This window comes from Haemaphysalis longicornis, unplaced genomic scaffold (genome assembly GCF_048455015.1).
Source record: "Haemaphysalis longicornis isolate Haplotype H1 unplaced genomic scaffold, Haemaphysalis longicornis Haplotype H1 scaffold_7, whole genome shotgun sequence".
In the NCBI taxonomy this organism is placed as follows: Eukaryota; Metazoa; Arthropoda; class Arachnida; order Ixodida; family Ixodidae; genus Haemaphysalis; species Haemaphysalis longicornis.
The window spans coordinates 172275995-172301742 of NW_027526422.1; positions in this window are offsets into that span (position 1 = coordinate 172275995).

The following is a 25748-nucleotide window of genomic DNA, read 5'->3' on the forward strand; positions in this document are numbered from 1 at the left end:
TTCAGAGAAACTGTGGCATTTGTACATAGTGTGTATAGTTCGCTTGACCAACCACCTGACTGGCTCCCTCTTTTGAACGCTTGTGTGTGTTTGCCTGAATTTTGATGTATATTTGCTTGTCATAACTTCAGGGTATTCTTTTGTTTGCTTGTATTCCTCGTACTGCAACGTCTGAGGGTATTTTCCCATGTAATAAAGAAAAAAAAGGTTTGTAGCGCAGTGGGAAAAGCGCCACGTACCTCTCGTTGCGGCCAGAGAGTCGTGGGATTGAAACCGGGCGCCGCCTAACTTTTTTCACTGTTATTTGACCTGGCCTTCCACTGCGAGCCCGTGAGGTTTTGTATTTTATTTCTGTGATGTTGCCGCTATTCGAATGAATGTGCTTCTTGCAGTTCTATGACCTGGGCTTCCACTGGGAGCCCGTGACGTTTTGTATTTTATTTCTGCCATGTTTCGGTATTTGTACTCGCTTCTTGCAGCTCTATGACCTGGGCTTCCACTGGGAGCCCGTGACGTTTTGTATTTTATTTGTGCCATGTTTCCGCTATTCGGATGAACTTGCTTCTTGCATTTGTATGACCTGTTATGTTTCGGTTATTTGGGGATAATTTGTTTTTTGCTGTTTCATGACCTGGTCTTGTACCGTGAGCCCAGTACTTTTGCTATATTGTATTCGTATCGTCAAGTTACCACTACGGGGCCGTGGTTCTCAAGTGGGATTCCATAAACCCACGAGCAAACATTTTTCTCCTGGTCTTTGGGGCCCAGGCAGGCTGTGGCACATTTACATTGTACGCACCGCACAGGTAGTGCACTTCGTTGAACCCATTTCACTCTTACTCACAACCGGTGAGGGGCTCTCGTAAAAAAGCTTTGAAGTTAATTGGGCTGGGTCAGTAGGGACGCCTACTTTCCTTTTAGGCCGCTCAGTGATATGGTAGTCTCCAGAGTAGTGTCTGCGAGGCAGAGTGAAAATCACGCTCCATCTGAGCACGCTCAGGTTCCACATCAGGGGCTATATACCAGAATATGGACCAGACACCTAGCTTGTGGCCTCCTTTCAAGCTGATGTGAATAGGTACGCACGTGATCGTGACGGAGTGAAAATGCGTTGATAGAGGTCTAGGAAAACAAAGTAATGAAGGCAAAATTTGCCTTTGCTTACCATGATTAAGTTGGGTCGTAACTGCAGAAAACATTCTAATTTTTCTATGCGTTACATGGCTTCGAAACTTGTCTCGATGTTTTCTGAACGCCTGCTGTGAGCACACTTTTTCGGGCCGGGCTGGTGTTTTTGAAACACAAATATCGAAACAGGTGAAATGGTAGCGCAGAGATTTTGCTTTGTGTGCGGCTGTGCCGCGTATTGATAAACTGGTTGAAACAAAGTGATCAGCCAGTGTTCTTAATTAAAGGAACATGTTTCACGCTGCAGTTGTGTTAATTAACTTAGGTATCCCCCTCCTCCCCCCCCGGATTCTCCTGCAAGGGGTCCCTTCGCTTGCATAAGCCCACAACGAGACCCGCATCGATGCCTGAAAACCGCCGCTGTGGAGCATTACTTCACGCTACTCCTCAGGTTGCTCGACCCCACAAGTGGTGTAGGAGGCACCCCAGAGAATAAAATATGAAAAAAAATATTTCTTCTATGCAGCAATAACCACGTTGTACAAAACGTGAATACAATAGCAGAAACACAGTAATAAAAAACGTGTGTGTTGAACAATGTTAAACAACTGGGCATGAATGGAGCTTTAAATAAAATTAGGCCCAACTAAGATTCTGCCATGAGGCAAGGCAACGTCGCGAAGGTGTCACGCACAATTGCAGCCTGAACAGGGGAAAGAAACACAAACAGCAACGGCTGCAATATATATATATCTGTGTGTGTGTGGGTGGGTGGGTGTGTACATAAACGTATGCCACCACAAAATCAAGTTTGCTCTTTAGAGCATTTTAGAAAGGATGTGGGAAGGGGAGGAAGAGCGCGAGAGGGCGGGGTGTGCACGAAGCGCTGCAGCAATCGCACTTTTGATGGCCTCGTTGCGCTCCTTGTTCACCGCTCCCCCGCTTCCAGGCGCTCCCGGTGACGTCTCTCTCTGTTAGCCTCTGTCTCCTTGAGGTAATCAAGAAGGCCACCCACAATTGTGTGAACGTTTTCCTGCACCTCTTCTTGGCCGGGGGTTGGTCATTGCTGGCGGGGACGGCAGGCACCTCTGGCGACACAGGGGATGTGGCAGATCTGCTGAGCAGCCCAGAACTAGACGCTGGTTCTTCTCCCGCGGTTCCCTCTGCTGCCCTCTTCGTGCTTGGGCCTGCTCTGGCAAGAGCACAAGGAACACGTGCACTTTTTAGACAATCACTTAAGGGTATTAATTCTTCTAGTTTAACATCGCAATAAGCATGCGATTTTCACGGCGAGAACGATACGCGACCTAAATTATTTTGCATGGAGGTGCATGTCGCCCTGACAATTCACAAAAAAAAAACCCGTCGTGAGATACAGCACCACCTGAGCACAAAATAACTTAAGAAAGCCATTATTTGAAACATCCCACTGAGCACGACATGCACATGTCAGTGCGTGCCATTGACCGGGCGAAAGGTTTTGAATTAATAAGGTTTCATGCTGCCCATTATATTACCGTCACAGTTGTATTACAACTCACATTTACAACTCACATTAACCTCTACGAATTACACTTAATCCGCTCAAGACATGTTATTGGTGCACAAAATCTCCAAACCAGCTCATTTTCAAGTGTATTATGAGAACATTTCACGAGACAAGCTTACTCCTCGTTTTGTTGGGACCCTGGGTCCCACCGACATGACGAACTTCGGCTTCACGGAGTGGCTCGTTTTGAATATTTCTTCCAGTGGCCTCAGCACATAAAATATACCGACACAAGCTTCTCGATCGATAAGACACGCACGTTGTCTTTGTGAGAACGCTGCGCCATGCATGGGCTAGTACTGCTACATTTGTGAAAAATAGCTGTTATCCTTTTATTTCCACACTACCTGGCATCAAAAAGCAATTCTTTTATGCCCGATGACCGCATCTCATTTGGTCACGCGCATTAGACGCACCAATCATCGAAAAAATGCATTGCTTTATCCTATTAAGTTATGTTGTTGAATTTAAACCTTTCAATTTAGGGGAGTATTGTTTTCATATCAACGCACAAGTTGCCTGTTGAAACAGAAATGTCTTCCTAGATGCATACGCAAAAAAACGAAATCAAATAAAACAATTAATTGTCGTTCATCTCTTGCGCGGACATGCTTGGATTTTGAGGAAAGCGCGATCCTACTATGTTCGCCAGCTGTTGCCTATATAATTTTGAAATCAAGGCTCAATATAGCACCGTTTTTCCCCTGCGCAAAATCGTTAATTACAGGCATTGAATTTTCACTGATTAATATATTCCTGCAAGTATGCACACATTCTCCACCTAGTGGCCATTGAAGAACGGTTTTGATAAACGTGCTCACTCTTCGAACGTCCACTTCTCCGCCTCCTTGCCCGTCGTGTTGCTCGAACTGACGAGCTTCTTGTAGCGCCTTTCCAAGTTGCGCCATTTATTTTCCACTTGGAAACGCGTCATGCATTCTGGGAAAATGTCGTTAATTTTTCCGCGAGGGCTTTCCACAGCTGACGTTTCGTGAGCATTCTTTTAGGCGGGTTATTTCTGATTTACTTGCAGGCGTAAATCAAAAAAAGTGTTTTCGCCTCATTCCACAGTTCTTCGTTCGCCGACTCCGTCCTCACAGGGGCAGCCGGCACCGTTTGGACGCACACACCATCTACAGAATAAACAAAACTTTTCATTCCTTTCGCGCGGACAACCAATGTTCGCGCTTAGAACCACTTACCTGAAGTAATAAAAACAGGCATGCCTTCTAGAACGGCGACGCCGTCCTCGCCCACGGGCTGAAATAGGCTCTCCATGTGTATGAGACTACGAACCGCAAATGACCGTTACCTTTTAGGCGCGAATAATCTGTCATCTCACTTCCCGTACAAAAAAAGAAAACAAGAAGGGAGTTGCGATGAGAAAAATGAATAGAAATGTGCGCGAGAGTTATGTTTCACGTCAAATAAAGCAACTTAAAACCATCAAATCAAGAAGAACGAAAGATATTTGCAACTTTATCTTGAAACTGGCCGTAACGCTCTCCTTTTGTCGTCTGCTAGCAGCGTCGTCTGCTAGCTGCTAGATTGGTGCCCGCTCGCCGCCAGACCACAAACGCCCGGGAGGCTCTGGCAGCTTGCGGGGAGCCTGGAGTAGCCGACCCGGAAAAATTGAAGACGTTCTGTTGCCGCCGGTAGTGACGTTTTGTGCTTCTCGAGAAAAACGAATGACCGGCTCTCGCCTCTGGCAGCCCGCGGGCAGCCCCGGTCACCCAGAAGTGGAAAATCGAACAGGCTCCATGTTGGCTAGCCAACCCTGAGAGAGCGATCGTAGACGCGTCAAAACTTGCGACGCACGATGTTCGGACGGCACCAGTGAGTCAGAACCTGGAAGGCTCCATTCGTCCTTCTCCCCCCTATGCACTCTCGCCAGGTCATTCGCCACACGACCACGCGTTTTCTAGTCGAACTGATCGCAGCTACAAGCGACTGAACAAACACCTAGAACCTGGCGCCCGAATGGTCGCTCCACATCGATCGGACCTTTCAACGACTGTGCGGACGTCGCTAACTAACTGCAAATGCTCTTTGGCGCGCCCCATCAACAACGGTTTCTTGGAGTTAGCAGGGAATTCACCACCATGCTATGGGACTGGCCAGTCTTCACACGTCATCAGAAGCGTCCCTTCAACCCACCACGATGCTCCACGGCCTGTAGACCACCTACTCTTAGACGAGCACGGGGTCGACCGCAGCAATTACGTCGTAACTGGTTGCATGACGGAGCCATCCAACACACGCAAGCCTTCGTCCAATTACTGGGACTGCGTTGTGGACAACACGACGCACCCGAGCTCTTCCCGACCTCTCGTGCCTCTTCGTGCGCCTGTTTGATTTCGCATCGGAAGACGTACGTTGCAGTCTGCGTCCCCTACGCCACTCCCAGGCTAGGCCACCGGAGGTCTGTCTACGCCCCGTACGCTCTTACCCGACCGACCAGGACTGCTGTCTTAACTCGAATGCGGACAAACCTCCATCACTGCTCGTGTGGTACATACCTGTACATAGGTTTTGCACACTCTACATCGTGCATGTTACCCCACTCATCTTAACGCGCCCTGTGCTAGGGGGGACCGATGTAGTGGCGCGCACCTCATCTGGTAGCAGCGCCACTATCATCTGCATCATCCCACTATTATCATCAGCGGTGCTTGCCCGGCCAGCGTCAGCAGTGCCACGCCCCACAGATGGAACACGACCGTGCTGCTGGGCGGCCACATGTCTGCACCGCTCCCACTCCTGGCCGGGCCTACGCTCTCTCCAACAAAATGTAGGGGGCCACCGCACATACCGAGTCTGCTTCCTACAAGCCTTTTTTTTTTGTTTGTGTGGCTGCTGCCGTGAGATGTTCTCAAATACCCCGCAAGCCCGTTCTCCCCTTTGCTCTTTTTTTTTTCTTTATCTCGTTTTGCAGTTTTAATAGAACGGCAGGCAAATATATGTGGAAATGTTCGAAATGTCAGGCCCCAGTTAATTTCTTCTTGCTTGATACTGCCCGGTTCAAACACAACATTTTGTTTTTTTAAGGCACCTTTTTGCGTTTTGTACTGTGTTTTGCAAGCACAGTAACGGTGCCCTTTAGATTGGCGCGTTCAGAAGTACGTCATCTGCTTCGGGCGTTCGCCCGCGCGCACAGACGGAAGCAGACTTGGCGGACACCTCGGCGTTGATATGGGACCCAGGAGGAAGAAAAAGGAAGTGAGGTCGGAAAAAGCCTCAGCCAGCAAATTTTGCGGTAAAACATGTAAGAACTCGTACTTTAACACGCAGGGAGGATGCCTGAGATTAGGTTCTACTCATTTCCCGAAAAGCCTTATGAAGAAGCGAAGAGGAGACTTTGGATCAACGCTGTTCGCCACGCAAAGTAGGACGTCGTACGTTCGTTTTGTATCTTCTTGCTCTGAAATCGTGACTCATTTTCAGCAATGGCGCCTTGTGAGAGCCGAGACGACGCATTTCTGTGATCTGCAGCGCGCACTCTGTTGAAACAAAAAAAGCTCAATTGAGCTTCACCCAACCTACGTACCAGGCATTTTCACCCCACGCCCTAGAAGTGCGTGGGGAGGAGGGGTTTTGCCTGTTAACCAGTTCCGAAGGTACAAAAGGTAAGCATTACTTGGTAACTGTAGTTATTCACATATTGTCAAGTGCGCACAAGTCCTTGCTGTGCATGACGATAACGTCCATCAATTTCTTTCGGGTTTCCAACCAGTTGAATAGTTTGTGCGAGCAGAAAATTAAATATGCTTTATTGCGCGCAGCATACATATTTTCTCTCGTCATTATTCACGGCAGCTCGCAGAGGCTGCTTGCAACAACTGGCAGCGATGTCCTAAGGGCCAAGAACTGCTGCTTCGTTCGACGACAGATTACCCGATGCAGGGGATGGAGTTCAGCAGGGCTTACCGAGCGACAACCATGTCGCATTTGCGTCTGTGGTAAGCCGATGGTTGCCTGTAATATTTCGTTTCAGCTTTCTACCCGGCTACAACCCTAAAACAAATCTAAAAGCCCTTCTGTAGATCGCTTACCTGAACCCTCAGCTGCTACTTTTCTTCCCCCAGGCGAACGAGGCGCGACGCTAGCACACACACTCTGCACCTAAAGTACCGCCTTTCCGAATCCTTGACCGACTGTAACCTTGTCTCCTTGAGCGGGTATTCGTGCTCACATCCCGTGCACACAACACCCCGCTTCCTCTTCGGAGGCATGGTACTGCCCGTCCCAGGCGTGCCCAACTCAAACTTACTTCACTGCCGCGGTCTCGCGCGCTGCACTGTAATTAAAAAGTAACACTCAACGTGGGATTCTTTCCTAGAGCATCAATTCTTCTTTCACGAATTACTAACTAGAATCACAACTATCACGATTTCAAAGCTCCACATGCAACAACCGCGTGGCACATCTGATTCGGTTACTTTCCTACACTAAAGACACCTAAGAACTCCCGCTCCTTTCCACTAACCGTATTGTCTGAAAGTACACCTGCTCTCTCTTGGACATGGCCACTCTAAAAAGGGAATATTAAATTTCAAACACTTATCCATTTTCGTCGTCGGTGCCTCCGCCGTGCTCACTACGCCAGCACACCTCGATAGCTGACAGCGCGTTTTCTGCCATCTGACGGCCGAAACCAATATGTGCATCGTAGAGGTCAGATGAGCTAGCCGACAGGTGCCAGCACATACGGCACGACGCTTTCTTGCGTGGCTAGGCCGGCTCGCGGCACCAGGTGGACTGCGACCCGATGGCGTCCGGACTGATTCCACCACGTGCGATGTTTATGGTGTCATCGTTTCTTTAGAGTGTACTAGAAGTTTGTTTCATGGAGCGCATGCCGGTTTGTTGTGTGTGGCCATTGGGAGCTTCTGAAGTCCTGTGTATTCGGTGCTGCTGCTGTTATGGCGTACCTTTCGCTGGCAACGAAGAAGGAAAGTGCTTTCTTGTGCCTTTAAAAACGTCGATTGGGCTAGCCGCGTCATGAAATGTCTATTTGGTCCCGCCTGTAAAACGAGTGCGCGACACAGTGCACGTGGCTTTCGCTTACGGTAACGTTCCAATTTTTGCGCTTATTCTTAATCCTTGTTCGCCGAATCTGTTGACGTGAGCATCGGCCCTAGCTATTGTTTTTTTCGCGAACTAGCTACTGGTGTAATGTATGCACGCGCACATAGCGCTCCCGTAGCCATACATCATAGGTAATCAGGCGCGGTTACATTTTTGTAGCCGTTGAAATGTGTGTTCGTTTCATTCTTAGCGACGAAAAGGAAGTTGTTCAAGTTTCAGTTCTTTTTATTATGGTAGTGGTTTATTGGGGGGACATATGCGGACAGCGCGGCATGTGTAAACCTATTGCTTAGCCTATGCAAGGTGCGCTCTGAAAAACTAGTCTAACACCCTGCATAAAAAATGTTTAGTTCGATAGGCTGATGCTTACTGGTGACGAAATTTATAACTCTGTGCAGCAAGGCGAACTTGCAAAGTGCTGAATATATCCGTGTTTTTCAAGCCTTGCCGATGTCAAGCTGCGGTTTTTTCTATGCTATGTAGGGGAGCCAGACAGAAGGACACTGCACCTTCGATGGCCCGTGCACCATGTTCCTGCCACAAAGAAACAGCATCTGTTTGCATACAGGCTCAAACCGCATCCAAAACATCCACAGCTACAAGACCCGACGAACGCAGCTGTGTCTTCCTTTGGTACAATTCTTTCTGTGAGCGGGCTGACGCCTTCAGAGAACTGTGCGGAGTAAGTGCAAACGTTTTTGCATTGCTGATGCCAGTGTTGACGGCCATACCTACAAGACGAAGAGATGTACCTATGCCTCAAAAACTCGTCATTTTTTGATGAAGATGAAACTGGGGATTTCTTCGCAAGTCTGGCAGTGCTTCAAAGGATTCACCGAACAACTGTTAACCGCACTATTTTTATATTGAGCAATCTTGTCAGAGCCATGAAACACTGGATCCCAGGGCCAGACCTCCCTATAGTTCAGGCAACAATGCCAGACTTTCAAACGCCCCTATCTCCGTTGCAGCTTCATCATAGATTGCATATAGATAAGGATGGAAGCACCACATAACGTCGAACAGAAACGTGCTTTGTTTTGAAGATAGAAAGGATTGTACAATCTAAACATTTTGGTAGGCATATTACCCAATGGGACAGTCACGTTTGTGTCTGACGCGTATGCCAGGCACAGGTCTTACGCATATCAAATCCGCGTTTTCGAACAAAGTTGAGCCTGGAGATGTCGTGCTAGCTAACAAGGGCATCCCAAGGATCACAGCCTCTACGAAAGGAATAGTGGTTTTGCCTTCATTTTCAAAAGGAAACAAAAAGTTTACGTATGCCGAGCTTCAGGAGGTTTACCGTGTTGCACAATTGCGGGTTCACATAGAGACGGTCATTCAACGCATTAAGACGTCGAATGTTTTGAACACAAGAGTGGATAACGGCACGATTCCTTATATGAGTGATGTTATGCAAATGTGTTACCTTTTAGTGAATCTCCAACCCCCAATCATTACCTCTGCAAAGGGTGACGACAATTCATATGACATTACCTTAGCTGCCACTGAGTTTGTTTGGCAGGGCAGTGATTGCCAGTAATCATGTGGTAAATATTTTCAATGGACTAGTGCAGCACAAGCATGGTGTGTTTTTTATGGGGGTGACATAATATTCAGTTACAAAAACATCCATAACCTATTCATATTAAATTTAGGCTTACTACGTCAGAGGTACATAATTCTATAGTACAGGAAAACCTCGTTACAAAAGACACCTGTGTATAAAAGACTCTTGAAAATGGTTTCGGTGGTTTCCCTATGTTTGCCATGTTAGAGCATACTAGGGACATGGTTACAAGAGACACTCTGTTATGAAGGGCTACTTCCTGGGTCCGTAGAGTACATTCTTCACTTTTTAGAGAGATGCATGTAAGAGGGCCCTTAAATGAAAGACTGTAAAAATTTCCCGAAAGATGAAGTTTTGGCCTGCATGCAAGAGCCCAGAGGTACCAGACTCTTTTCAGGAGTTTGCGGTCGCAGATGTGGATATCATCTACTCCAAAAAGATTACACATCATGTTATCCTCGTGCAAGCAAATGGTACCCTGGAGAATGAACAAGCGGAGGAAAACGACAAGGATATTTAAAGGGCAGAAAGTGTTGGCAGCTGAGGCTAACAAACATGTAGCAGCACTTGTATAGTTTTGTGAGAACAAAACAACTTTCAGAGCGGAGTCCTTTACCTGCAAAAGGTGGGAAACAAGTACTACAACCTATAGTGTCCAAAACTATAAATGCCTTAAGGATAGTGCGCATTTTCTCAGCCTGTCATTCGATTCTGGTGTACATTTACGTGATCTAGTCTGACGTGACAGTGTTTCTAGAATTTTTGGTTGCAAGAGACCTTGGTTCCAAGAGACATTTTTACTGGCCCCCTTGTGTGTCTTTTGTTGGGGTAACGAGGTATTGCTGTTTTGTCAGTGGCAGCAAGCAACAAGGACGTGTGATGTGCTTTTACTGGTCATTTTACAAGCCAAGGAGTTTGATTCAGGATTTTTATGTGCTATTTTTGTTTAGGAATCTATTTTACAGAGCTCATTTTTTGTGTTCCATTGTACATCATTGTAACTAAGAAAATGTTTTTGCAAAGCAAATGTATTTGCTTTGCATTTTCCCTCTATTTAAGTGTGCATGTAGCCAAATTTGCTCTTTTTATGTTATGGTTTCGTCCCTATGCAATAATAGTGTTGGGAGTTCCTTTATTGCATCTTCCTTGGTTACTGGGAATCCCGTGTTGACTAGCACGAAATATTTTGTTAACACAGAAAATTATTGTTCAATGTTGCATCAAGCTAGAGCGGTTAAAAATTTGTTTTTTAACAGCGACACGTGTTTGTAGCATGGAAGAAAAACAAACCAGCGTGCGTGCAGCATAGTCAAAATTGAAGGAATACTGTAACGAAACTTGCGGGTGACATTTTTTTTTCGCTGTTATGGGTGTCTATCAGCCCAGTTCACAGAGAATGGCACATTAGTTAGTCGATCGCTGCGTAAATAATTACTTCGAGCTTCATCTAGTTGTGTCAGTTTCGGTTGCGACAAAAATATCATTTGCGGTGGCTGCAGTACAGGAGCGTGCTCTTGACATTGCTGTCCTCGGTGCACGTGCCCGAACAGCATAATGTCAGTCCCATAACTGCTAGAGACGGCACAAACCAGAGCAGTGCACACCAACATCATTCAGCACCTTGACCTTGTCACAGGAGCGCTGATGTCAGCTCTGTCGCAAAGGGATCAATGTGTCATGCTGATGTTCATGTTGAAAGGGTATTCACTCTGAGCATTCTTGTGCATGCAAGTAGTAAAATTAATTGCTGTAAATCGTTACTGGTGCAACTTCCTGGCAGATCTTTCCTCATACAAATGAAGTTTTTATGTTAGTTTCAGCTTTGAACTTTTGTGTCAGTACTCCCTTACTGTGTCGCACTACACTACTACACGTTTTACAGTCGCGGTGTGGCTTGTCCATAAATATGAAACTTGGATACTTGCAGTTTCACAAAAAAACCATTGGAAGCCTGTTTCAGGGATCCTAATGCATACAACAAAAGGGTCACAATATGTATAAACAGGACAATAAATGATGTGGTACATTTGTCTGGTTAAAAAAAACAGAAACGAAACAAGGACCGCCGAGCCAACATTTAAAAACAATGATACAAAACAAAGCATAACGTTCGTAAAACAATGATAAACAAGCTGCCGGTGGTCTTACATAATTAACTTCTGAAATTTAACACATACAGAGTTAAACCTGAACGTAACGAACCTCTATGGAACAAATTCCTACATTTAACAAGGTTTTCAATTTCCTATTGCTAGCCCCATTGAAGCGGATATGTTTGCGACCTCTCTGTAGAGAAGGCGGTGCGACGGTTCACCGTGATGTAACAAATTCTCAATGTCGATGAGTCGCTGTTTTTTGCACTTTTCCTGAGAAATCGGCTGAAGAAATGCACTAATTGAGCGAACATTGTTTGCACCGCAAACTACCGCGTGTTTCCACGCGTGAGTGCGGTGTACATTTTGGTCCTTGGGCTGCCTGTCCGTGTATAGTCAGGCGTCTCCATTGCTCTCTGTGGTGCCGGTTTGTTGGTGATGAGTTCTGCTGCCAGAAAACGAAAATTTTTATCTTTTCATGACAAGCTCGCAATATTAAATGCCATCTTTGCCGGCGAGAAAGAGGAATGTCGCTGCCCGGTGCAGTATTGCAGCTAGCACTCTCAACACTTTTGAGTGCGGATGAGAGAATCAAGTTAGCGAAAAGGTACCGTTTCAGCATATGCTTGGTCTTTGAAACCGTTAAGACACCTAAAATTGTTAAAAGGCAAAATTGGTACTTAAGATACGTTTGTGAATTCATTGCCAAGAGCTCTTGCTTCTTTGGAGGTTCGTGTAGTAACTAAGCTCATGCAAAAGCAGGAGGTGCAAACCACGCAGTTTTTCGCTGTGAAATAAATCCTTGGAGGGTGAGTTCACCGTCACTGGTGGCTAGCATTCTGGATTTGTTTCTTATTCATTCACGCGAGGCTTAACTTGAAACCTGCATGTAACAAAAAATTGCTGTTTTTTGTCACCATTGTTACATACAGGTTCAACTGTAATGGAATGCATGTGTCAGATGGAAGTCAAAACCAAAAAAAATAGCTGTTAGTGGAAGCTTTGGAGAATGTAGACAATCCCCAAGTGGCCTAACAATTGCATACCCTTCTGTGGTGTTTCCTGTCACATAAGCTACATTCGAAGACATGCGAGATGAGTGCGACTGCACATAAACAAACAATATAGAAAGTGCACACAAATGATATACGCACTCAGTTTGCCAATGCCTTTAAATAATATGTGAAGTAGAAATGCTCCAGTTTTGGAATGAATTCCGCAAGAAACCTGTCATATCTTTGACAATAACAGGGACCTGTTGTTGTGACGTGTATACATAAAAGGTGCACGATCCATGTAGGTGCACGATCCATGTAAGTATGTACAACATTAGCACGATTTGGCTGTAGTAGGGGTGCCTTTTCTTCAAGATCAGGCGCCCATTCTCATAGCATATGTACTTACTGAAGCTGAGTTCCTTGTGGGCAATGAGAATGCCATCTTTCGTATTGCACGGGCGTTTGATCTCTACCGGATGGCTGGTGGTGTTGCCTGCTTTGATCACACCGTCAGGGCTTCAGCACAGCCATGGTTATTCCGGGTGTATTACAAGTACAGCCTGTTGGAAAACCTTGAATAGATGGTGATTTTTTACAGAGTGCATACAAACTAGTCCCTCGTGAAGTGGAGTTCTCAGGGCCCGTGCAAGTGTTCTTCGTGCTGCTGCTTTTTGATGTCTTCCTAAAGAAAATAAAGCTGTTACTCATTGATTGGTACATGTCTTTGCTGGAGTTGCACCTAAACAGCTTTTATAATTTCAATTTATCTTTTTTCTGTTTTTGTTCTGGCTGTAAACTTGGTGCGCCGATGCGCCATCTCTGTAGAATGGTTGCCCTATTTAAGGAACCGCAATAAAGTTATGGGACTTTATCTTTTTCAGTTTTGCAGGTGTGAGTATTTTATCAACATTTTTTTTACTTCTGAGAAACCTCTAATTCCTATGTAGTTAAACTAACGTTAAATCGTCTCCCCAGTATATTTTATAATTGTAGGGGAAAATCGGAATCGATGCAGTAATTCCCACTATTTTTTTCATTTTCTGTCCCTTTCCTCTTGGGTGAAACTGCACCCCTGTTCCCATTTCTGTTTTTGTTTTCTTTTCCTGAACTAAACAGTTATCCATTGGAAATGTCACAGGTCCCCTCCAATAAATACTTTTCCTGTTTTTTGCGCTCACAGTTAACCGTTCGTTACCATCGCACCGTTTAAACTCAAAATGTGCCCCAACCACAGCAAGTGGCGTTTGCTGTGAATGATTTGGCTGTTTTGAAGGTTTTCGCGAGTTGTTCGAACCGCGATCGGTTGCTTATCACACGATGAGCCGTGGAGCTGGTGATCCGCACATGGCGTTCTTCGTGCCACCTGAGAAAAAATAGAAACATGCGCCGCCGTCTCACGTAAGTATTAAAAAACAATGTCTATCTAAAAACACAAACCATTGTGTTGCTGCTTGGCCCCGTGTAGCGAAGGAGGTCTCAACAACGTCGTCCGCATTTTGATAACGAGTTTTTGGTAGAAGTCCCTCTCCGTTTCTGTCAACGGAGACAAAATTTTCTTCCTCTTCACCCGTAGGGGTGCTGCACTCGTCACCTTCATGGTGCTGTAGGTCTTTCCTTCTTAGCAAGTGATGCTTCGGAGCAGCGCCCTATCTTCTATCGACAACTTCGTCGACTAGGTTGCGAAGTACGCCGCTGCATTTCGATTGTACTGCACTGGTGGTGCTCTTGCACTCCAAGATGTGCGTGAGGACGCATTTTACGTCTGGAAATTTGCTGAGCACAGTTGCCGGACGGAGTGGATGAAGACGAGAAGCTGGGAGAGTCCTAGCTACACAACAGATTTAAGACAGTTTTTTTAATTCACGCTCTTGTGGTCGTTCAAGCTAAGTGTTGCAGCTTGCCGATGAAAAACTCATTGACACATTTTTTGGTATCCAAAGTTGTACGCGATTATGGCATACCTCAGGCACACGGTAAATCTGTGCACGATTCATGTTTGTGTTGGTTTATGTACACGGCAATGGCTGCAGCGTGCCTACACCATCCGCAGCACCCAGCCTTGCAGCTACAGCTGGCTTGGAAGATGTGTCTTGATTCAGCCGACAGCTGAAAGGTAACGTCTACTATAAATATACGCCCACGCGACTGATTTAATACGCAAGGCAACAAAATTTATCCCAACTTCAACCACACATCGTACTCCGCAGGTTTACTTTGCGCCGCGCATCTCCAGACGTGATGTGAGGGTGCCGTGTCAATATAAATCACTTCTCTAACTCCAAAAAGGTGTTGGCCATGATGGTTCCTCTGGTGGTTCCTTTTCCGCCGAAAAAACGCTCCAAACCAACGGAGTATATTTACAAAAAAACGCTCACTTGGTTGGTCGAGGAAATTGCGCGTGCCGATTAATCCGGCGGCGCTTCAACACCCTATACAATCCCAGCAGGAAGAAAACCTTTTAGAACAATTGATTCACATCTTGAAAAGGCGAGAAGCGAATGTTTTCAAAACTATGTTGCAAAATGTCGCAGAAGAACCGCGCGCTATGGCACAACACAAGGAACATCAACAGTTTCTGGTCTGTTACAGAAGCGGCAATACCCGACCAAAGAACGACACCCTTTTTTGCGCCATCACGGTTTACTGAAAATATTTCCGAATAAATTTAAAAACCTTTCCGCAGTTGGCGACACCCATGAAACACTGACACGGTCTGCAACACTGCTCCTGTGTTCACGTAGTTGGGATGGCCCTAATTTATTTCAGCAAGGTCCGAGCAGCGGAATAAAACTACAGGTTTTTCCGCTCAATTTAATCCAATCACCATACAATTTAATCCAAGCGCCAGCCCATTTATTCCAAGTGCCACATAATTTAATACGAACGCCATCGATTTTATTCCAGGTGCCAGCGAATTTAATCTAAGTACCAACCAATTTAATCCAGCTGTTGGAAGGTTGTTCAGGGGTGTTTTGTGCGCCATTAGTCGAGCTTTGCGGGCTTTGATGCACGTGGCGGGATGAAAACGGTGTTCTTAATGGACATTTACTAACATCCGCAGATCAGGTGAGCGGTCTCGTTTGATCCATAGGTGGCGTGTGGTGATCGACTGCGAGATCGTCAGAAGTGTCGTCTGCTCGCGTATTGTTACCCCAGCAGATGCATTTTTACGCCAGCAGACGACGCTTCTGTCGCCAGCAGGCGATATTTCTGACAATCTCGAAGACGATATTATAATTCGGAAATATCGCTTAACACTGCATAAAAGCATTGAATTACTGAAAATCAAAATGCAAAGGACATTTATTTAATGTGTCTTTATCAAAGGAAGTTGTGAAGGCAGTGTTACGCGAAGATGAGACGGTACTTCTGACGTGTGTTATCGACGGCACTGTTGCAGACGATCAGGTCACAGCAACGGTCTGCGCGTGTTGGTAAATGTATATTCAGCTGTTCGCATAAGACATTTTGCCCACAATGAGTCATGAAACACCACGTTTTCACAACACTCCCAACAAAGTCCGCAAAGCTGTGCCCAATTTCGCACAAAACGCTCATGAACATTCTTGTGGTACCTGGATTAATTTTGTTGGCGCAGGAATTAAAGTGGATGGCCCTTGAGTTAAATATTCTATAGACATTTGGATAAACCTGAGCCGGAAAACCTGTAGTTGCAGTAAGACTTGAGAGTGGTAAGTAATCCCTTAGACATCTCATCACTTTTACACCCCCCCCCCCCCCCACCCCCGGCCGATTCTGCCTTCACCCGGTTATGGCCTAACGGATATGAAATAAGCCCCTTTGATTTACTAGTTTTCATGACACACAGGATCCGCATATCTTATAAAATTGCATGCTGTCATAACGGTTATATGACTCGACCATGTAAAATTCTTTATTTAGTGGGTCTTTCACATTGCAGCACACAAGGAACAAGTGAACAGTCTTACGACACCTCGCGATATCTCGAGGTGTAATATGTAGCGATGGTACTGAATGTGGTTACATATTCTGTATGTTAACGGCAGCGCGAACAAACGAAACCTTGTGTCTGTCATACGCTGCACATTCAACGCGACTGATGTTCTCAATGGCTTGTTTCGCGGCGTTGACAAGCATGGAGCGCCGGTGTTGTTTTTTTGTCACACCAGCTGGTGCGTTCAGGAGCGCCTGTCGATGTTCCTCTACGTAGGCCTTGACATTGAACTTGAACTTCGAAAACGCCTCTTCAGTTGGATTGAAGAAAGGGCTGTAGGGCGGCAGTCTTTGGATCGTGTGTTGGCTCATGGCCAAAGCCGCCATTTCCGCCCGTCGATGCGCTGGAGCATTGTCAAAAATAAAGACCGCCTCGCCGTCGGGGTCCTGTTCATGTGCTTGCTGCGACGCTTCTTCAAGGAATCCGTTGAAGCCTCCCAGTGCACTGTGTCGGCGATACTCCAGTGGACGATGCCGTTGGCCGACATACAGAGCAGGATGTTTACATTTGCCCCTCTGGTGCCCGTCACAAGTTTTACGGCCGGAGCACCTCTTTTCGCTCTTGTAAAACTCCGCGCACACCACACATTAAAATTGGTCTCATCAAGTCGTAGCGTGACACCGTCGTGCCATCGTTTTGCAGCCATTCTGCGAACTCCCGGCGCTTCGCCTTGACTTCCGGGCTGTTTCTCTCTACCGGTCTGAGCGTGCCCAACTTCAGTGAATAGCCGTGGCCATCTAACAACCGGTCGATGCTGGAGAAACTAATCTCAAGGTCTGGCAAGGTTTTGACTAGGGCAGACCGAATCCGAGAAAGCGTGAAGGATGGGTTATTGTCAACAATCTCGGTCAGCGCGTGTACGACGGTCACGTCGAACTTCTTTGACGAACCGCCACGTTTTCTTGCGGTGCTGCGGTCCGTTGCTGCAATGAATGTAGCCATCTTGACGTTTATGCCAAGCTTTTCATCGAGAAGTATTAAGTCGCCACCGCGCCTATAAACCTCAACTATCCGGGCTCTGTCGACATTTGAAACGGAGTTGTACTTCTTTCCTTCACCCGGCGCTTTTTGCGGTCTTCCTCGGGACATTTTTCTAATACCCGCAGGCCAAGACAGCGGTCTTTTTACTCCATCGGTGCCGTGTCGTGATCGTCTGCGAGTTTCTTATACGTATCGTCTGCCAGCGTAGTGTAACTCGCGTCAGAATTATCGTCTACTCCTTGCGTAACAATGCTTTAAGATATTTTGTTGGTAAAACTCATCATAGCTTTTATGCAGTGTTAAGCAATATTTCCGAATTATAATGTGTCTGCGAGATCGTCAGAAATATCACCTGCAGGCGACAGAAGCGTCGTCTTCTCGCGTAAAAATGCGCTGGCAAATCTGCTGGGGTAACAATACGTGAGCAGACGACACTTCTGACGATCTCGCAGACGATCACCCCACGATACCTACGGATCAAACGAGACCGCTCTCCTCATCTGCGGTTGTTAGTAAATGTCCATTAAGCTTCGCCCATATGATATTTCGCACGTAAGACATCAAGGAACACCACGTTTTCATCACACCACGCGCATCAACGCCCACAAAGCTCGCCTAATGCCGCACAAAACGCCCCTGAACAACCTTCCAACAGCTGGATTAAATTGGCTGGAACTTGGATTAAATTGCTTGCAACTTGGATTACATTCCCTGGAACCTGGATTAAATTAGGTGGCAGTTGGATTAAAATAAATGGCAGTTATATTAAATTGACTTGCGCTTGGATTAAATTGTATGCCGATTGGATTATATGGAAAACCTGTAGTTACCGGTCTTGTTCTTGTTCTTGTCTTCCCGGCTTGTTTCTACCAGCAATCAGAACCTTTGCAGAGGTATTGTCTCCGCTCTCTCAAAAATATGAAGTGGAAGTATAGAAGGTCTAGATTATTGCGCCACGCATGCCACCTCAACGTAATAACCCGTGAGTAGAACAAGTGCAGACGGGCCACACAGAACTCTGCTTCTAGAGACGCTGTCGCTTTTGCTATTGCGCTTGATGACGTAATTTTAGAAATAATACAAAGAAATTGAAGCGACGAAAGAGATGCAAATACTATGTAGCTGCAAAGCTGTACTTACGCTGACAAGAAGGGCAAGTTGGCCCTTCAAAGCACGTCAGCGGAATGGCGTTTCAAAAGTATTTTTATAAAGGACAGCAACACAGCTTATGGAAAAGTGAACTTTAATATCGCAGAACTCTTTCAGGGCCATAAGGCAGCAGGAGACAGAATGGGTGATTTGGGCTAAAGCCTTGATAAAGCTCGAATTACGTAGAAGAAACATCAACAGGCCCACGCAGATTGACACAAATCATCAGCGACAGATTTGTGTCCACTGGAGGTCGAAGGCCGTTTTAAAAGCGTTTTAGCCAATTGGGTCTACCAGCTCGTACCTCCCGGCACGTAGTCTGAGTCGGGTAATCCGACAACGCCCGGTTTGCCTAATCTACTCAGTGCCGTAGGAATCGGTGCCTCGTACACAACGTACTTGGCTGGGGATTATCGAAAAGGTTCACCGTGTTGTACACGACCCCACAGGGAAGATATGCGCGTTCTATTTTTTATCTTGTTTTTACAGCTTTTTTCTCATAATATAGTTCCAAAATATGGTGTCAAGATTGTATCAACCCGCATATTTTTCATTCTAAAAGTGCAGGAACGTGCCAGGAGAGACCAATCAGTTTCAATGGCTTCTTTTGCACCTGCCAAAGAGAATGCTTATGTACATTTATGGGCACTGCCACGAAAACGTGATCCTAAAACCTGGCGTTTGCAGACGAGGGATTTATTTTGTATCACAGGCTCAAATGAATAAATGTGACGAAATACAGAAGGTACCCTGTTACGCTTGACCTTTTTTGGAAACTGAAAATTCTTACAGAAAGTAGTCAGCCAACACATCCAGTACTTAGATTAGGGCTCGCAAAGTACCTCAGCTAACGAGTACGGCACTATGCCCACAATATAAATTGAAAAATTGTTCAAAATATTTTTATCTTTTTCCAGGTCTTGGCGTTATTCGACCGCTCAAATCTCGTCATTATAGCGATGCAGCAGCGACTGGCCGGCTTTCCTTTAGATGGCGCCAAGAAAACATTCGGTAGTCATTTAAAACGAATCCACAAAACCAAGCACAAACGGAAGACGTGCCTGCTGCCACGACCGCAACACGCACCGCCCGTCCATGATGGCCATAAATATAGCTTTCTCAGTGCTTCCAGACGAAAAGGAAAGAACGAAACCGTTTATTGGAAGTGTCGCACAGTCTCTTTAACGTTTTTGTTTTAGATGGGGATATGATTAAAAGCGCGAAAAAAAGCAAAAAGCTCACAGTAACGCGTAAGACCTGAATGTAACGAAGCTGTACGCAACCATCACGACCTTTTGGATCCGCGATTGCGGCCGATTTGCTTCTTCTTCGCTGCCGCAACAACCATTACTACAGTTTTGTTGCTATAATGGCGCAAAAAAGCAAATTGAAGAAGCAGATCAAACGAACGGAGCGAGCACACTTGCACTAAATTCCCGCAGATGGAACCTGCATCCTATCACTTGTTCTGTATCGAACAGGTGGCGTGATTCCTCTCCCCACAGTCACAGCCGAGTGAGTAAGCCATTTGACTCTCCGGTACTAACTCCCGGTTGTAGCCGAGTGTGTAAGACCACTGGCTCTACACCGCTATCTACCGGACGGAAGTTTGAAACTGCCGCTGTCAGTGATTTCTTTTCTTTTCTTTATACTGTTATACTTAGTTTTGTGAAACGCAGGAATCAACAAACTGCTAAACAGCTGGGCTATTAAAATTGCGAAAATAGAGCTGGCCAAACACACAGTGCAGCATCCGTCACACTGTTTGCAGGATAAGCAACAGCCTTTTTACAAGCTACCGTTTCATGTACAACGTGAACATTGGGGGCATAATGCGTTGCATCAGTATTCGACTGGGAGATAAAACTAGTCCTCGTGTGGCCACGGCATGCACAATCTTGGCAGTACATTTCAGAGTGTGTGGTTGTGCTCCCTGGGTTACTACTATCGAGGTATACCTACACATGTTTAAACAAGAACACAAGAATTTAGGGACACATACTGAAACCTGATCTTAGAGGGGACATATCACAAACCATACATCAATAAAACAGTGATGCCACGGTATCATTGATGTGATGCCAAATAACTTACGAATCATGTTCTCCCAGATGGTATTGCTGCAGTGTGCCGCCACTTATCAACCGCTACGTCATCATTACTTCCGTTTACATTCACAAGTGAACCGAATATTAATCGCAGTGAGTTGAAACAAACCAAACTATTAAAATAAATTTGAAGATCAATAAAAAGAATTAGTATCCAATATGCTTATTAAATACACTAACATTGCGCACTGGTTTAGCATGAGTTGGGGACTCGATATAACAAAAAACCATGTGCGCAGGCAAGCTAACAAGAATAAAGATTCCGCATCATGGTATCGCTGCAAATGGTAAGAAAATAGGCATCAATCTCTTCGAGAATGCTCTCGCTGCAATATTATCACTCATGATTTCCCGTCAACACTAACAATCCGAGAAGGCTGTGGCCCAAAATAAGTTCTTGTTATCATCCTGACATCAAAACTGGCCTGGGCACGACATTATAAAGTTTGGTATTGCTTATTTTTATAGTGAATGAAACGCCCTTATGCCGTGCTTGCGCTCTACTAGTTCTCAAAATGAGCGTCGTAAAAACGAAGGCTGTATTTCCTTATGTTTTTTTAATCCGAAACGAAAATAGGGCGGGCACACGACGCCTGGTGCTGATTTTTGCGCGCTGTAAATGTGGCAGTGCAGAATATGTTGGAATCTCCATTTTTAAAGACGGTAGTCTTTCTTGGGCTACTTAAACCCAGAAATTTTGATCTGTTTGTATGTCTGTCTGTCTGTCCGTCTGTCTGTCTGTAACTCGATTCAGCCACCCGGCCAAAGTAAAATTGATATTGCGAAATAGTCTTATATACTCACAGCCAAATGTAAACGTCTAAGCCCGGTTTATATGTTCATACGTGTCAACATTGTTGAACAAGAACAACACATTACGCAAATATCAGACAGGAAATTAGTACACAAGGGATATTTACAGTGTTCCTTTATTAAAACTTTATGAATGCTTGGTTTTTCGATAACAAAATGATATTCTATATCTACTGAAGCAAACGGCCGCCTCCTGGCGGCATATGAAAAAAAATCGCGCCAATCCACCCCGTGAATGTGGTTGGAAAGCAAAGCTGTAAACGGCACCCATAACGATTACCCGTGCCACGTCACTTAAATTCACTCACATCGCTCTTCAAACAGCAAAACCAGAGAGAAGTGAAATGCACTTAACCACAACATTTATTACTTCAAAGAGATATTCTTGTTAAGGTTAAACCAATGCATGAAGCATGAACGGTGTTTGGTTGAGTTGTATTCGTGCAGCACAAGGGGGGAAACTTTTTTTTTATAAAATTAAACTCCAACCTGGTGTTAGACGACCTGTCTTCTCCGTCTCTGCGGCGCGGACAGAGGCGACGAGATTTGCGGCAGAGAAGGAGGAGGAAGAAATACTTCTGTTCAGATTTCTGAACTGTCCAGAGTGCAGCCCTGGGGAGTGATTCATTCTTCTGTGGGGCCCATATGCAGTACGCGCGGCCTGTGTTCTGTCCACCCGGAATGCAAGTCGCACACGGAATGCAAGTCAGGGCACCCAACCCTACTGGTTATTCCAGTAGGCTTGCTGGGAATCGATGACTACTCTCCGACCCCCAAGTGTAGCGAGAGCCAAAGTGATGCCTGCCTCTTCTGCTGCCGTCATTTCTTGAGTCCTAAGTGAGGTACACGCAAGGAGGTTGGTTCTGGAGGTAGCCACGATGATGGCGTATTGCTGCCCTCGTTGTTTGGAGGCGTCTGTGTAGATAACTTGTTGAGGCGCAGCATGGTGTCCCACAGGTGTTCTCGGCGTGTGTCTGCCCGGCCATCTTCCCACATAGTGTTATGTGCGTTGAAGTCGCCACAGAGGAGATTCCGGGGGGCACAAAGGGTTACCAAGCGATCCAGAGGCTCGAGTCCCAGGGTTCACTGGCGCACAGGTACACGGTGCATACAGTCACGTCACTACTCGGCACGAACCGCAGCGTCACTGCCACGCACTCCTGCATCGTCGTCGTCACCGCACTGATATCCAGCTTCGCGTGCTGCACTCGCTGCGCAGGAGCAGTGATGCCCGCAAGGATCCTGGAGGGGCGGAGGGATTGCCGCACACCACTACCGAGCACTGCCTGCAGTCACATGCCGTGGGACTATGGTAGCCCATGCATCCCGGCAGCGTGAACGCCGAGGCATCACCCGCACGCACATAGCTCTCCTGCAGCCCACCGCATCGGGCACGTGCTGCAGCAGATACGCGCTCAGTTCCGCACGACGCGCGCGGAGCGCGTTGACGTTCCATTGCAGCACAGTGGGCCCCCGAGGGTGTTTGCGACGGCTCCTAGCCGTGATGGTGCACGGGATGTGGTCCCCTGCACAGCCAGGACGCACAGGGGGCAGTGGGGGTTTCAGCAGGAAACACCTCTCACACGCTGCAAGGAACAAAGTCTAGGCGCTCCCGCTGCTACCTAGACTCCACCGCCCTTCTGATCTGCTGTAGGCGCCAGTGCACGTTTTAGGCAATTCGCCACATGTGGATGCATAATAAAATCCAGAAAAACAGGAGGATGCGCTGAGCAGTTGTGATCACACCCACCAGGCTCTTCTTGTCACTCACCCCGGCTAAGACTGCATGAAAGCCTAAAAAATGTACCAGGAAGGAGGTTCCCTCCCAACCGAAGAAGACGTCTGCGCCTTCTCCGTTTGTTCAGCAGAAATGCTTGCTTTTTCTCCAGGTATATCTCCCTCTTTTCGTAGCATCCAAATCGCCATTGAGGCTAAATGTATGCTAAAGAGACCCCTGTTAATTCTACCGCACCGCAAGAAATCACCACACGGAAGCACTTACGCTGTGAAACAATGTTTTGCTTTGTAGAGCTGTGTGCGCTTCGGTTTACGTGAATCTTGTCGGAAGCCCTGTTTCAGTTACTAATGTGCTTATACTGTTGCTCCTTTCCCATCACATCGAGTCACAAACAGCGAACGTTTTAGTAGCTTTTTAATGTAACTCTAACCCTACGGGTGACCTTAAAATGTTCCACTGAAGAAGCTAGCGGCTGGTGCCTCTTTATCATTAATTAAATGCTTATGCATTACACTACGGATCCTACAAGAAAGCTTACGCGCCCTCTGGAGTATCGAGATCGTAGTAGACAAGGTTATTACGCAGATACTTGATAAGGTTAGATAAGTTCGATACAAAGTGTAGAAAGCACTCCGGGTCTTTTGGGCGATGAATGCTGGATTTAATTACATAGGACGTTAACTCAATTCCTAGCACCTTCCACATTTTGTGGTTCCACGCGGCTCCATCGCAGGTGATAAGGTCAACAAAAACACCGCCATCTTTGGTGTGAGTAACTGATCAAATTAGAATAGACCCTATGCAAAATGCGCCCCGCCATCTCACGTCGACTCCGGTAACTAGGTCCGCCATTTTGGTGCGGTCGTTTGAAACCGAAACCAATTAGCAAAACATAGAAGGCGGGCATTGACCGCTCTTGGTGATGGACTGCATTGCCGGAGCACTGCTTCGTGTCGCAGTGCACGCAATGCGGACATACCGGCCCCAAATGGAGAAAAAATATGTGAAGTTCCACGCACTTGAACGAACTTTCTGACGCGAACTATGCCGGCGCGAGCAACCTTTGTGACACGCTGGGCGCGGTGCGCTGGGAGCGAATACTTGTTGGTTTGCTAAGCGCGGGATTTCATAGTCGCTGTCCGGATGAAAAATACAGCTGCGTTGGAGTTCTGTGGTCCAGCGTTTGTATTCTAAATGAAACCTGAGTGTGCGCCACCTATTCATGCGACTTACAGCGGCGCTCGACCGGGAAAACAGTACCATACGTTGCCAAAATTAGGCTGTTTCACCACTCGTCCCTTGGCTCTGCGCCCGCTTCATTTCATTGTTAAATGGTACCGCTTAGCCCATACACGAGCCTTTATTTTATCTAGGGCTGTAAACAAACTTTTCTTGCCGCACTACGCCGTCACGCCGCGGTTGAAAATTTCCTCTGTGGCGGGCGCGCATGGTATGGAGTATGTTGTTGGTTTCTTTTACGTTGAATTTAGCCGCCTGTGGTTGCACAAGTGGCGTACACTGTTTTATGATGATCTAACGGTGGAAAATTTGAGCTTTTGCACTTGGTTCCCGATTTGCCAGGCTGAAAAGGTTTGTTGTTACGTCAAGTTGTTTGTTGTTACGTCAGACTTGTTTGTTGCCCATTGTAATTTCAGCCATGATGTATTTACTGTCGAATATTTTGCGACTAAAATACACACTCACTCCTCTAGTTTGTCACATGCTGCATGCATGCTTCCGACGTAATGATAGTGGCCATTGATGAGGTAGCTGAGACAATTTTCAAGTTTTATTTAAAAAAAAAGAAAACGGCCAGAGTTGCATCAGGCCGCCGCGCATCAGCTTGATAGCTTTTGCTTTGTTTTGTATCCACAGTGAAACTCCCAGTAAATTAAACTACTGCGCTGATTTATAGCGTGTGCAGTATAGCAAACTGTGGATATAAATGGAACAAATGGAAGAATTCGCGCACCCCTGCACGCTGCGGTCTAGTAAACACGCCGTTGCCCAGCTTCTTCTGCGTGCTCGCGAGGTGACCACGGCGTAATGTGGCATGAATGCTTGCTGGTAGCTCATAGGTGACCCTTCAGGTGCCATGCCAGTCCTTGTTTCTGTCACTGTGGGGGAGTGACGCCAGCAAAACTGAGACAAAAAACCCATTCGCAAGGCTACCAAGTTTTCTCCCAAGCGCCCGCACGGCACTTTGTTGCTGCTCGCATTGCTCCTGTACTCCACGTGCATCAAACAGACGCAATGGCCAGGGAAGGGAGGGGCCATTTTCTCGCGGGCTTCTCCAGTCAATATTTGGACACTCGCTGGCTTGATGCCCTGCTGTCTCGGACGTCCCCACTGTTGTGGCAGCTTAGTGCACGCAAGCTCCATTGGCGCCTCTTAAAACCTTCGGCTTGCAAGAGGGCGAGTAGGTGCACAGCAGCCAGGATGTGACTCCATGCTCCACTGCAACCCGCCGGGCACTCGCACGCTGCCTCCACAATCACCCCACTGTCTGTCTCGAAGGTGAGGCACACAACATAGGGCCGGCCACTTTTCTTCT